Consider the following 12,686-nt stretch of genomic DNA (forward strand, 5'->3'; position numbering starts at 1 on the left):
ATCGCAGACGCTCTGAAATCAGGATTGATGCGAAACTTCATCCAACGTGGAGGAGGAGAGAAAAAGAGAGAATGAGGAATAAAAAAATGTTCCCTGCGCTCGGGCTGAATGAAACGTAGGCCGCAGAGGCTGGGGTGTTGCCTATTGATTGCTATAGGTGAAAGAGCCGGTGAGGGGGAAGGGGGGGAAGAGAAGTTTGGAGGGGGTGGCGCGGGGGAGGAGACGGGTGGGGGGAGGGGGGGGGGGAGAGGGAGATGTATGAGGGAAGACAGGAATGGTGCATTGATATGCACACGCTGCTACGTAATAGAGCTTGCTGCCACACCGCTGTAACCTTACTCCCTCCCACCTATACCTTCGTCTTCGCCTCCTCCCCCAACCTCAGGTCCCTTTCTTCCAGCACGACCTACTTTCTCTCCGCGCGAGAAGCGCATGCCGTGTGTTCCACGCTCGCCCTTGTGCAATCACAGATTTCTGCCAGATTCGCCACCCCTTTTTCTCCTCTCTCTCTCTCTCACGAAATCCACCCTTTTCTATTTTTTTTCGTATTTCCCTTCTCTCCCGAATCATCGCTTCGTCTCCTCGCTCCCGTCGTGTTCTCTTCCCTGCTTCTTACATACTTTTTTCATCTTTTGTCCACATCTAAGGCACTTTTCTCTTTCTTCCTTACATTGCACCTATATTCCGCTTCTCTCCTTATATTTTATTCTCTCACTGTTAGGGTATTTTCATAGGGTATAGGGTAGGGTATTTCTGTTAGGGTATTTCTTCCCTGCTTCTTACATACTTTTTTCATCTTTTGTCCACATCTAAGGCACTTTTCTCTTTCTTCCTTACATTGCACCTATATTCCGCTTCTCTCCTTACATTTTATTCTCTCACTGTTTGGGTATTTTCATAAAAATCTGGAAATCAAGACAATTTAATTGGGTCTGTAAAGTCTTAGAATCACGTGTAAATAAATTGTGCGTTCTCTCACTCTTAATCAGACCTTTTTTAAAGGAATCTGGAGTTAGAGGGAATAATAATCTGAGGGAATTTAGATCCGTGAAGTCTTATAATATCAGGGAAAATGAATATGGAAAATTAATATTTGCTGTAAAAGTGGACGGGTGAATTTTCCTCATCCTTTTATGCGCAGGTATATCTTTGAAATTTCCATCCCCTGCACATCATGCAGGTGGTGCTCCATACTTTTGAAAATAATTTTATATCTCAATAATTCCTGATTGGAGGTGGGTATTGAGAACTTTGTAATATTCCACACAGACATATTATTCATCTGACTAGTTTCGGCTCTTTCTGTACCATCACAAGGAATCTCAAAATAATGTTGCAGTAAGTGCTGGAACTGTTCGGGCTAGTAAAAATTTGTGTAGAAAATTACCAATGTATAATTACCCCCATCATAACAGCATTTAAAAAATTAAATCCAGAAAGTGTTTAATTATTTCATGAAGAATATTTAATTGGACAACATTTTCCTCCAAAAATATGACTATTCCTTGTCTAACTTCTATCATGAAGTATTAAGAGAATAGTTGAAGAATACTATGGAAAGACTGGAAAAGTTGCGATATTTCAGTTCCATATTTGAGTGGTCAGTGGTCACCCTGCCGTCGTATTTCTTTTTTTACCGCTTCTAATCCTTTTTTATCACATGTCGCAATCGTCCATATCTCCTTATTACAGCCTTACTTACCTGGCTCCAGTAGCGTCCGCTCAAACAGTAACTCTCTTTCCTTGTTCGCCCCGAAGTCAAAATATCGAACCATTCTTCGGACTCCTCCGAAAAAAGGGGAAAGGCACCTTATCTCCGCGTTTTATTTATTTTTTCCTGGACTTTCGGAGCGAAAGCTGGGGTTGAAGCGAGAAATGGGACATTAGAGAGAAAGGATAGAACTACACCTGAGGTGAGTGACTTTATTTTCAAAAGAGTTATTTCCTTGGGGTGTGATAATGGAAGTTTGAGAAGCGCATTTAATTATGGCAATGCTCCAGAATTAAAATGTTCAGGGTGAGAAAATGAGGCGCCGGAAATTGCGAAATGATGGGTAGTTGATGATCAGGATGACGCAGGTGAGTATTTTAGTGAGGAAAAGCTTTACGGTAGCAATATTGGAGCATATATTAATGTGGGTAAAATGCAAGGGAAAAATGTGGTATCGTTTTTATGTTGCAAACAAAAGTATTATACGCGAAGATAAATTCTCCTTTATACTTTTCCAGTGATAAAAAAGTGACTCTACTAAAATTTTGTGACGAATATTTTACGGCTAGCTTGCATTGTGTGAAAGAAACAGAATCCATGAGCTTGTTAAATTACCATATCAGTTAAATAGTTGCGATCAATATACATGCATGTGTTTCTTGCGGACTTAGGTGTTATTTTACCATATTTGCCTATTATGCAATAAAGAACTCCTGGAAAATAAAAAATAGCAATACATACCTGCAATTATTTTAGCCTTACTTAATGATGAAACTAATAATTTTTATGAATTGGGGTTTTAATTTGTAAAGTAAAATTGCCGTTTATTTTCCTAACGGTACCGAAGGTTTGATCAGTTTTTGGAATTTAAAGATCTTATCAGCCAGTATACAGTTGCCTTAAGGCTTCTGCATACCCTTATTGAATCAAGAAGAGAACCACGCAGATGTATGATTGATCACCTCGCTGCTGTAGTGGCGCTTTTTGAGGTTTGAAGCTTAATTTACGGCGCAAAAATATTGGCTGGGGTCGCTAAAAGCAAAAGAAGCAACTAAAGATATTGCGCTGGAAATTCCTGTAGTGTATGGGATAGTGGAAGAAGCCCAGAAATATTATTGCTCGGTGAATATTTCCAGAATTGAAGGTTTATCTTTTGATCAAAGTATTTCATCGGAATATTTATCTCATATGTTAAAAAAATACAGTTTAAAAATATGATGAGTTTAAAATCCACCTTTAGGATTTCCTAAAGATGAATGCATCTGTACTTACATCAGTACGAAAAATTTATTTTATGAGAGTATTCAAACATAGACTGTGAGATTACAATGAAAATAACTATACCTTTTGAAAAATAGAAACGAAGGCGGATTTAATGATAGAGTAAGTACAGATGAACTTTTTACTCGGAGTTAAATACCGTCCTGTACTGAATTTTCTGTTAGGTGAAGGAAGATTAACTATTATTTAGAACTGAGTATTTCCTGGTATTTATTCAAATTCGAATAAAGACTGAATTCACTGTAGCTGTATCAATTTACAAGCTGACTGTAGGTTGGTGAGTTTTCTTCTTTTAGAATTATAAATTTTTCGCTACATTTGAAAATTATTTATATTGTAAGCTCAATTTTACAATTTTTTTCTGATTCATGTCTTTATACAAAAAATTTTCATTTTACCATATGAAGCGTTGAGTACATGAAATTATAAATTATAATAAGTATTTAGAGCTAAAAGTGTTGAAATATAGATTTAATTAACCCAACTTACGAATTCCTACGGCAATGAAAATCCTTGTTCATGAATTATCACACCTATTTGTGGATTTGAATTTTTCTTTTTACGAGCTCCTGCTGTACGCTGCTATGGATGGACGATACTTTTCATCCTTACTTTCATCCAACCTTTTAACGAATGTTTACTGTCATTGCTCGATTCGCCTTGCTTTACGAAAAGTCAGCATATAGACCGCCATAGGTGTTGAATAAGCATTTACTAAAGAAAAAAATATAATGACAATATTCACTATTAAATAAATTTCAAACCAGATGAACAAACTATTAAGGATGGAAGATTGAAATTTCTCTAATACAGGTGAATATTTAGTGTTAAAATAATCTCTATTGCGGGGAAATTCCTGTAAGGTATATTGCATCGAGAGAGGAAGCAAAAAATATTATTACTCGATGAATTTTTCCAGTGTATGTATTGAATATTTATCTTTTGCTCAAATTCTTTCATAGGAATAAGTATCTCATTTATTAAAACAAATTCTCTCTTTACAGTTAAAAAACAAATGGTATTAGTATGTTTAGTCTAACATGCTAGTTTTTGGGAAAAAACATGAGGATACGGGAGTAATATCATTCAGCGAAAAAATTCACCGCAGGAAAATGCCCGCACAAGTTGGGGGCGTGAAAAATCTGCGAAAACCTACCGGGGTGTAGAGGAGATGGTTGCCAGTGATCCCTAGGTGAGGGGATTAAGGGAAAGGGGAAGGATGAGGATTAGGAGGGAGGCTGGAGAGAGGCGGAGCATGCAAAGCGTAAAGAGAGACAATGAAAATAGGCCGAATTTGTGTGCGAGGGTGCCGAAGCGGAGAGTGAAAAAAGGGAAGCCGGAGTTTTTGACCGAGGAGTTTTCAAGGGACGGGCGGTAGGTAGTTGGGGGGTTGTGCAGGCAGTTTTGGTCCTTCTGTGGCAGACTGACTGAGCCATTCCGCGCGCGAAACGGTCCGAAACGTACAACGTGAGTTAATGACCTCCGAATCATGGGCTGATATTTTGGGAAAGTATTTTTTCTTCTTTCTTTATTTTCGTCTCGCTTGTGGTCTTGTATTATGCTTATCTCTCGCGGTTTTGGACCGTTTTCTATTATTGCCCTCTTAACTTCTCAGGTATCTTAAATTTTAGTTTTTTTTAAACATGCAAATGTGTGGTAAAGAGTGCTTAGCGGAAAGTAAATTTAATCCTAATGGAAGCATTCTCTGTAATGCTAAATAGTTGGTATTGTGATGGCTTTATCCGAGTATGAGAATGAGTCTTAATGTGATTTTTTATTTTCCCCAGAGGTTTTCGCTTCATACTCGTTCAAAGTGGCTAATGGTATTTAAATATTATTTTTCATATATTTTTAAAATATTTAATTTTTAATTAAACATATATGAAATTAAAAGGGCATGACCTCAGAGAAAATGATCCATGTATTTGAGACGTGATATGAGGAGTGAGAACAAGTGGAAACTGAAATTACTCTCTTGAGCGGTCAATATTACCAGTGTCCTATCCTTATTAAAAGGTTATGTTTTTAGCTTGGCTTTGTAATTGTTATTTTTGGTTACGTGAAGTTAAAACTTGACTTGCGTAATGGATACGGTGGTTGAGTTTGTTGAGGTTGTGGTTGAAAGTTAATGATAATTAAAATTTTGAAATGAATTCACTCAATAATGTTCCAGATAAATAGTTTATATTTTGTAAATACCATTTTTCCATTATTTGGCTGTCATTATAAAAGTTATGATAGTTGCGACGCATATTTAATAATTATTTGCACGGTGAGGTCTCGCTAGTTGGAGTCAACGGGGAGACAGTGCATTGATGGTCTTTGTGAGGGTTTGGGCTTGCAACTTTGTAAAACCTTTCGTCGCACAAAATGGTAGGAAAGGATAGGTTATATCAGAAAGGGGTTTTTAGAAGGATAGTTTCATATTACGCGCATAAATGTTTGCGAATATTTTATGCGAAATAATTGCCCCTCTCATTGATTGTGTAGCACTTCTGGATTGAGCCCGCGTAGTAGTCTTCTTCTATCAGGTGCGTGGAAAAAACGGGAGGTCTTTGTTATCTTTGATCAAAGGATTACGGCGTTCTTATTCCCGGGTGACAATAGCGCTTCCTCTTTCATCACTATTGATCCCGTACATTTAGTTGCCATTATACTCGGAAAGTACAATCGACTCTTCAAATTGCAGTTCCACTATTTTAAGTCTGAGAATGTGATGTATTTTTAACATATTTTTCTCTCCATTTGATAAAATTGAATGGGGGAATCATTTTATAAATAATTAAACTAGGTTTATAAGATAAAAAGAATTGGATTTGATTCCCTCAAAAGTGTTGATTATACTCATGGAAAAAAATTGTTCTACTCTTTCATAAAAATAGATTTTTTTAAGAGTATTATTTTATTTCTGCATAACATATTCATTGTATTGGATATTCTGATAAGCTGTTGGCTCGAGGATACTCTATTGACTTATTTTATCTTTACGAGTGTTTATATCTCCTTGGTGCTCAAATATTTTTTAGCGTAATCTCCTGGTATAATTCTTCTGCCAGGTAGAGTGACTGGTACAATCTTCATAACTTTTATCTACCCTATCACTTTATACGCAGGTTCTATATTCCGTCCTTTTGGTTTGTGAACAATATTAGTCGAAGTGAAATCAATTCCACTAACGACGTGTGTACTGATTAAAAATTTCGTGAAAGAAACTGATCGCTGTCATCACAGAGTACCGATTATGTCCTCGGTATTTCGTCCAAAATTGCCATTGTCAGCCAGAGCTTTATTTTATAGCTTTGTAATGAGATATGACCGAGTTAGCTGATGCAAACTTCCTGTCATTTCCACGTAGGAAATATATTATCTCGCTACGAAAAGTAGTGATACGATGCTTGTCCTCTAACGGCCGGCCGTGGCCTGCCTTCATCATTTTATCGACGGCTACATTGCATGCATAGTGGCTGAGAAAGAGTAGTTACTCATGCTAGCAATCAATTTGTGCCCACCTGTGAAAGGCGGAGGCAAAAGATAATTTATATTTGTGACGAGCCTCTAAAAATTACCTGCTTTTAATTATTTATGTACAAAAGCTTTGTGCCGAATCGAGCCTTTGACGTCTCTGACATATTATTGCATCGATCTTAATTCTCTGTCTTCTATTACTCAATGGCAAATGCTGCAAAACGCGAATCAGGATGAAATTTCATGCGCGTCGCACAACGCGTTATTATAAAAATGATTATTTTCTAGAAAATTTGAAATTGGTATTTTTATTAATGAAGTGAAGTTCATTATATTAAATTTCATAAAAAAATTACGAAAAATAAAATTTTTGTTTTATTTTTATTTTAAAGAAATATAACCACATACAGCATATACTTGCCATTTTATAGTGGCCAGGTAACAATACATAAATTAGAGGACGAAGACGCAATATAACATGTAGAAAACAATAATTACATTTACAAAAACAAAAGGACAACAAGAAACTGCAGTGACAGACTACTTCGGTGACAGATAGGATAGGGAAAGGCTTATGAAGGATTTCAATGGAAGTGCAAAGGGGTCGATGTGTGGAGGGAGTGAGTTCAACACAGAAGTAATGCGGTAGAAAAACGAACGTTTAGTGAGTGAAAGTCTCGGAATGGGCATGTGGATTAGGGGATGAGAACGGGTAGGGCGGGGTGGAACTTTAAAATTGATAAAAGAGAGCAATGCAGGGCAGTCGATGGTGGAATTGAGAATCTTATAAATAAGTTTTAAATCAGCTGTGAGCCTATGGGTAGTGAGATTAGGGATGAAGAGGGAGGAGAGAATAGCATTAGTGGACATGTTGCGTAAATGCGGTATTCTATTTTTTACTATATTGGCAAAGAAATTGCTGACACAGTCCAGGGATGAGAGGTTGGTTTGTGAAGAGATAGACCAGATGGGACAAGAGTAGGTAAGAATTGGAAGAATGATGGATGAAAAAAAAGTTCGAAGAGCTTGGGGGTCTTTAATTTCAGTGAAACGGAACAGGAGTCTGTGGACCAAGTTACCGATACGAAAATGTAGCTCGCATTTTTGTGCCAGGTGACCATACGCTACTTATGGGTATGCGAAAACGAGGGGGGACCCATGAATAACCAGACACAATTAAAAAAAAATTCAAATTTTAATTTTTTTATGTTAAAAACGTTAGTCACTTTCGAAGTACCTACTCTCTATTTATACTTAGTTTAAAATGTTTTTTCACTGCGCAACACATCTTTGGGACTCGTCGTCGTCGATACCTTGCAGCGCCGCCTTCGATTTTATTTCCACCTCCGTAATGTTACCGAAACATTTCCCTTTCGTCACCATTTTGGTCCGCAGAAACAAAAAGAAATCACAAGGTGCAAGATCTGGTGAGTAGGGTGGGTCAGGTTGCAGTGTCATGCAATTTTTACCAAAACTCAGATTGCGGCAACCAGCAACTCGTGCTGCTTTTTGATGAGGATTCAACCAGCGGGGGATGAATTTCACCGCGATTCGACTCATTTGCTAATTTTCAGGTAAAATCGCGGCAACGAACTCCGCTAATGACTAGATTGCTCAGCGAGTTCGTCAATAGTACGCCTCTTATCCTCGTACACAAAGGAACTAGTTTTTTTCGCATTTCCATCAGTTCCGGACTTGGAAGACCGGCCCGGGCGCTGATAGTCTTTAATCGACATGTTGCCGCGTTTAAATTGCGAATATCACTCGTGCAATTGAATTACTTTTAAGGCGTGAGAACAAAATTTCAACGCTGCGGGTTGTTCGGCCATTTCAAAAATCGAAGAGGTCAAAAATCTCTTCGAACGTAAACAAACTGTCACAGTGGCTCGCTGCAACCTCTGCAACCGTCCAAAGCCAAGCCGTTTCGCAAAATGACTCAGAAATGATGAAATAACACCCATCTAGTGGGAGAAGCCCAAAATATAAAAGCGACGCACGCAGCGATACCCATCCAGTTATTTTTGGGTCCCCTCTCGTATAGGCATGAAATGGTTTCCGAATTTTAACTCTACCGCATTCAACCACGACTTCTTCCGTCTATAAAAATGCATGCAAATACTTAATTTAGATTTAAAAATTTCAATAAATTGTAACTTTGATTACTCGCACGTCTTCCATCAAAATTTGTTTTTTTTTTTAAATTAGTGCGACAGAATTACTTTCGAAATGAATAGCCATCCATCTCATTTCAGTAATCTCCTCTTTCAAACATAAACAAAGTCATGGCAACGCAAGTTGTATATCTTCATACGCAGCTCCAACAACCCATTTAATACATCGGCATAAAAGGGCATGTATTCAGAGCAGAGGCGGATTTAGGGGGGAGGATGTCACAGCGGTCATGACCCCCCAAATATTATCAAACAAATTGAAGTTTTATTTGTTTGATAGTTTTTGTGTTATTGAAATGGATTAAAGATAGTGTATATACAATTGCATGGATACAAGCCTCAAACGCGAGAGAAATTTTAATTGTATTTATGGTAGAGCGTAGCACTCCCTACCGTGATAACGCCCCTTTCTTCCCGGGGGGGGGGGGGGGGGGTGGGTTAATCGATTCCGAGAGAAATACGAAAATAAAACATTTGATTTAATCTTTGTCGAAATACTCATTAGAATTATTCAAACATCCTTATTTTCGAATTTGAAAATGCATTCGGGAAAGTGGTTAAAGTAATTCCATAACATTTCAGCTCTTCTCTTAGTTTTGTCGCAAGCTAGTGTAATACACATTCGAATTGACTCGTGGTAAGCGAGATATCGTATTTTAATGTTGATTTTTAAACCCATTAACGAGATTGAATCGGGAAAAATGAATTTCGCTGCTCAACGGTGTCATGCAATTGGGTCCGAATAATTGTGTTAGAGAACGGCCGCAAAATTGTGCGTAAATGGGCGATTTTCCAATCACGTTACCGTTACGGCGTCAGAAATGTAGGTGAAAGATAAGGAGGCTGTAATTCTCTGCCTCATAAGTCGGCTGGGAATGGAAATCCAGGCCGCAGGAGCTCGTTTCACGATGCGATGGACGGAGAAGAAGTGAAGGAGCTGAGTGGGAATCCAGAGATATCACTGTAAAAAAAAACGGGGTGCATTGTAGCTGACACTGAGGATGGAGTTGAAAACTTCAGGCTTAATGCTCGGGAGGGAAAGGAGGTTGGTTTGAAGTACCTGCGAAGGAGAATTGTGAGCATAATAAAATTGCGGGCACCGAGAGTTTCTTTTTTTTTTTTTCTTTCCTCTTCCCTGGGCGAGTGAGTGATTATGAGGAGGGGTGACGTTGAGCGAGGAGCGAAGAAAGAGGTTAGCCGAATGCACGCGAGGGCCGAACTGGAAGAATGGGAATGAAAATTTGGCAGTGCTCGGGAGAGAGACTTGAGGAACTTGGTAGGTTACTGTGTGAATAGGCAGACGAACTTGAGGGAGAAATTTTTTATTTTGAAAATCCTATAGTTACACGTGGGAAGGTCTTTATTCTTTCCCTCGTTTCGGTCAAGTATCATTTTTACCATTGTGAGCTGTATTCAGCCGGGCATAATTTGATGCAAACCCCATAGATTTTGAGGAAGGAGAGGCTTAAATGAGAATCGATATCCTAAGTGGGAATCTGTTCAATTTGACGCCGTAATTTAGCGTAATGGTTACGTTTTCAAAGACAGTGCTAAGGTCGTTCATTTTTTCCAATGATATTTTTTACAGGCTTTGCTAGGATATGCAACCATTTTTAAAGATGAATTACTTAAATTGTTTCGAGCTTAAAATTTTCGTTAAATCCTAGTTTAGGTTTAACATACTCGCCGGTTTACATTTCATCCTTTTGCATTTAGTAGAGCATAGATAATAGATAATCTTATAGAGTACATTTTCAGCTGCACAAATGATAGATATCTCAGCGGATTTAAGTTACATAAAACAATGTTTTTGACCGTTACTCACGCAGTTATATACTGGCAATTTTATTTAAAACTTACATGTCTTGGTGCTAGAGATTATATTTTCAAAATGAGTACGCCAAATGTAAATTTGGAGCCGAATTCTGATCGAATCTTTCATCTTCTACCTTAATCAGTGGTAGGAGAGGGATGGAGAATTTTTATCGGGTATACTTACTTCATCCACTCGAGGAGATAAACATTATGGTGCCCGATTGGAGCTTAAGGACAGAGATCAACGTGGTCCTTAGGGATCAAAAACTGGAGCGAATGAGTCATGCCAAAATGAGACTTTGAGAGGATTTTTTTAATTTATCCCTTTTGCTAACGCGATGATGGTACTTTATATTCTCACAATATTTCACTCGCAAAAGTCAAGACGAGTCTTTCGTATAAACACCTTTATCTCATCTCTTCTTAGCAAGGAGAAAAGTATGCTATTTATCTAACGAATTGCTTTTTTCTTTGAATGAATTCATGTCGGCTGTTTCAACGAATTAGACTAAAATTTTAGTCTACCACCGCCTTTTGTTGCAATGAATTGAATATAATATTTTCGTTTTTCTCTAAATTCGAGATTAATTTGCCGGCCCAATCTCTTTCGCCACTAACGTGAACGATATGTAGTGACCAGTGAGTTTTCTGCTGAAGAAGATAGATGTTGCAGGTGAGGGGTTATGAGAGGGCAGAGGAGTTGGAAAGGGGTGTGAACTCGGACGAAGAAAGGTACGTCGGAATAGAGAATTGTGTGGACGAAGAAAAAAAAAATACAACGAGGCAATCCTCCCGTGCTGCGTTGTTATTTTCTTCGTTTCACCTCCCTTCTTCCGCGGAGTCGTGTGAGAGGAGGGAGGGGTGAAGGGGCACTTAACTTCTTCCTTTCGTCCCAAGCTGACCGATTCCCCGAGAGAGAAGTGGAGAACGAACTATGAGATTCCCTCCTTGGGTTCCTCAGGAGAGAGGTAAAAGAAAATAAAAGTGGGGGAAGGGAGGAGAAATGCCCGGTAGACTTGAGTTTGCTCTCCTTGAGGATGAGAGAGAGAGAGGTAAGGGGTAAAGGCGGAAGATATTGGGGCAGTTGCTTGCTTTGCTATTTATTTTAGGTTGTGTGCTCCTATTCCTGTTTGTTGCCCCTGTAGCTCTTCTTCCTTTTTTTCTTCTCTCTCTCAATCTCTTCTCCTTGTACATCGACCTCTTAGAAACAGCTAACTTAATCCCCGCCTACGGAAACATAACTGACGGGATGACGAATCGTTTTTCTGATGAGAGAGGGCATGCGTGTCGGTAGCTGAATATGATATTTAATAGCAACCTATGTGCTAGGATGGTCTTAAAATATCGATTTCACTCAGAGACTAGGTTTAAAACAAATAGATTAGATTCGAGGTAGATGAAGCGGAATTTTTCCATTTTTAAATAAATAAATTTTATTTATTTATTACAATATTAAAAATAAGTAGCTTTATTATTTTGAGGCAACAGGAGTTGCAAAATCTGCATGGTAAAAGTGACAAGAATTTTTAGCGGCATCTGTTGAAAAATGCTGGGTAAATAAATTGGTCGTATAGTGACTGAAGTAAATTCAGAACTAATTTCATAATATTTGTAATATAGGTACATAATGCAGCAATCGCAATTTTTTCTTGCGAAAAAATTTGATCGCAAGACAGGTTATTTAGTACTGTTTGTGAGGAAATTTCTGTAGAATTCAAGTTATGAGAGAAATGGTTTTTCGAAGACCATATTCACTTAACAGCATTAAATTACATTCGAATAAATTTCAAATTGAAAAAAATTAATAAAAATCATTTGAAAGGAAGGCATGGAATTTTCAGCTATTAATTTTTCTTGAAGTGTTTTTCATATTTATTTATGTTCACATAAGTTCATATATCCTAGAGCTTGTCATTTTATTTCATTGCTGGTGGTAGAAGTATTATCAGCCACAATAACTGTTTGTAGCACTCGCAATAAATTTTTGTAAGAACGCCTACGTACATAATCGTTTTTTTCCTTCTTCTATCAATATCTATTTTTCCTCCCCCTCAACCTCTTCGTAACGGATAACTTAATCCCCGTCCACGGATACAGAACGGATGGGATGACGAATCGTTATCGTGATGTCGTGAGAGATGAAATGGAAGTAGTGTATGTGTTTGGGAGAAAAAAATCGGCCAGTCCCTACGCACGTTTTTTTTTCTTTTCCCTCGGAACTTTAAACGATCCATTGATATATA

This window comes from Ischnura elegans, chromosome 1, assembly GCF_921293095.1.
Source record: "Ischnura elegans chromosome 1, ioIscEleg1.1, whole genome shotgun sequence".
Classification (NCBI taxonomy): Eukaryota; Metazoa; Arthropoda; class Insecta; order Odonata; family Coenagrionidae; genus Ischnura; species Ischnura elegans.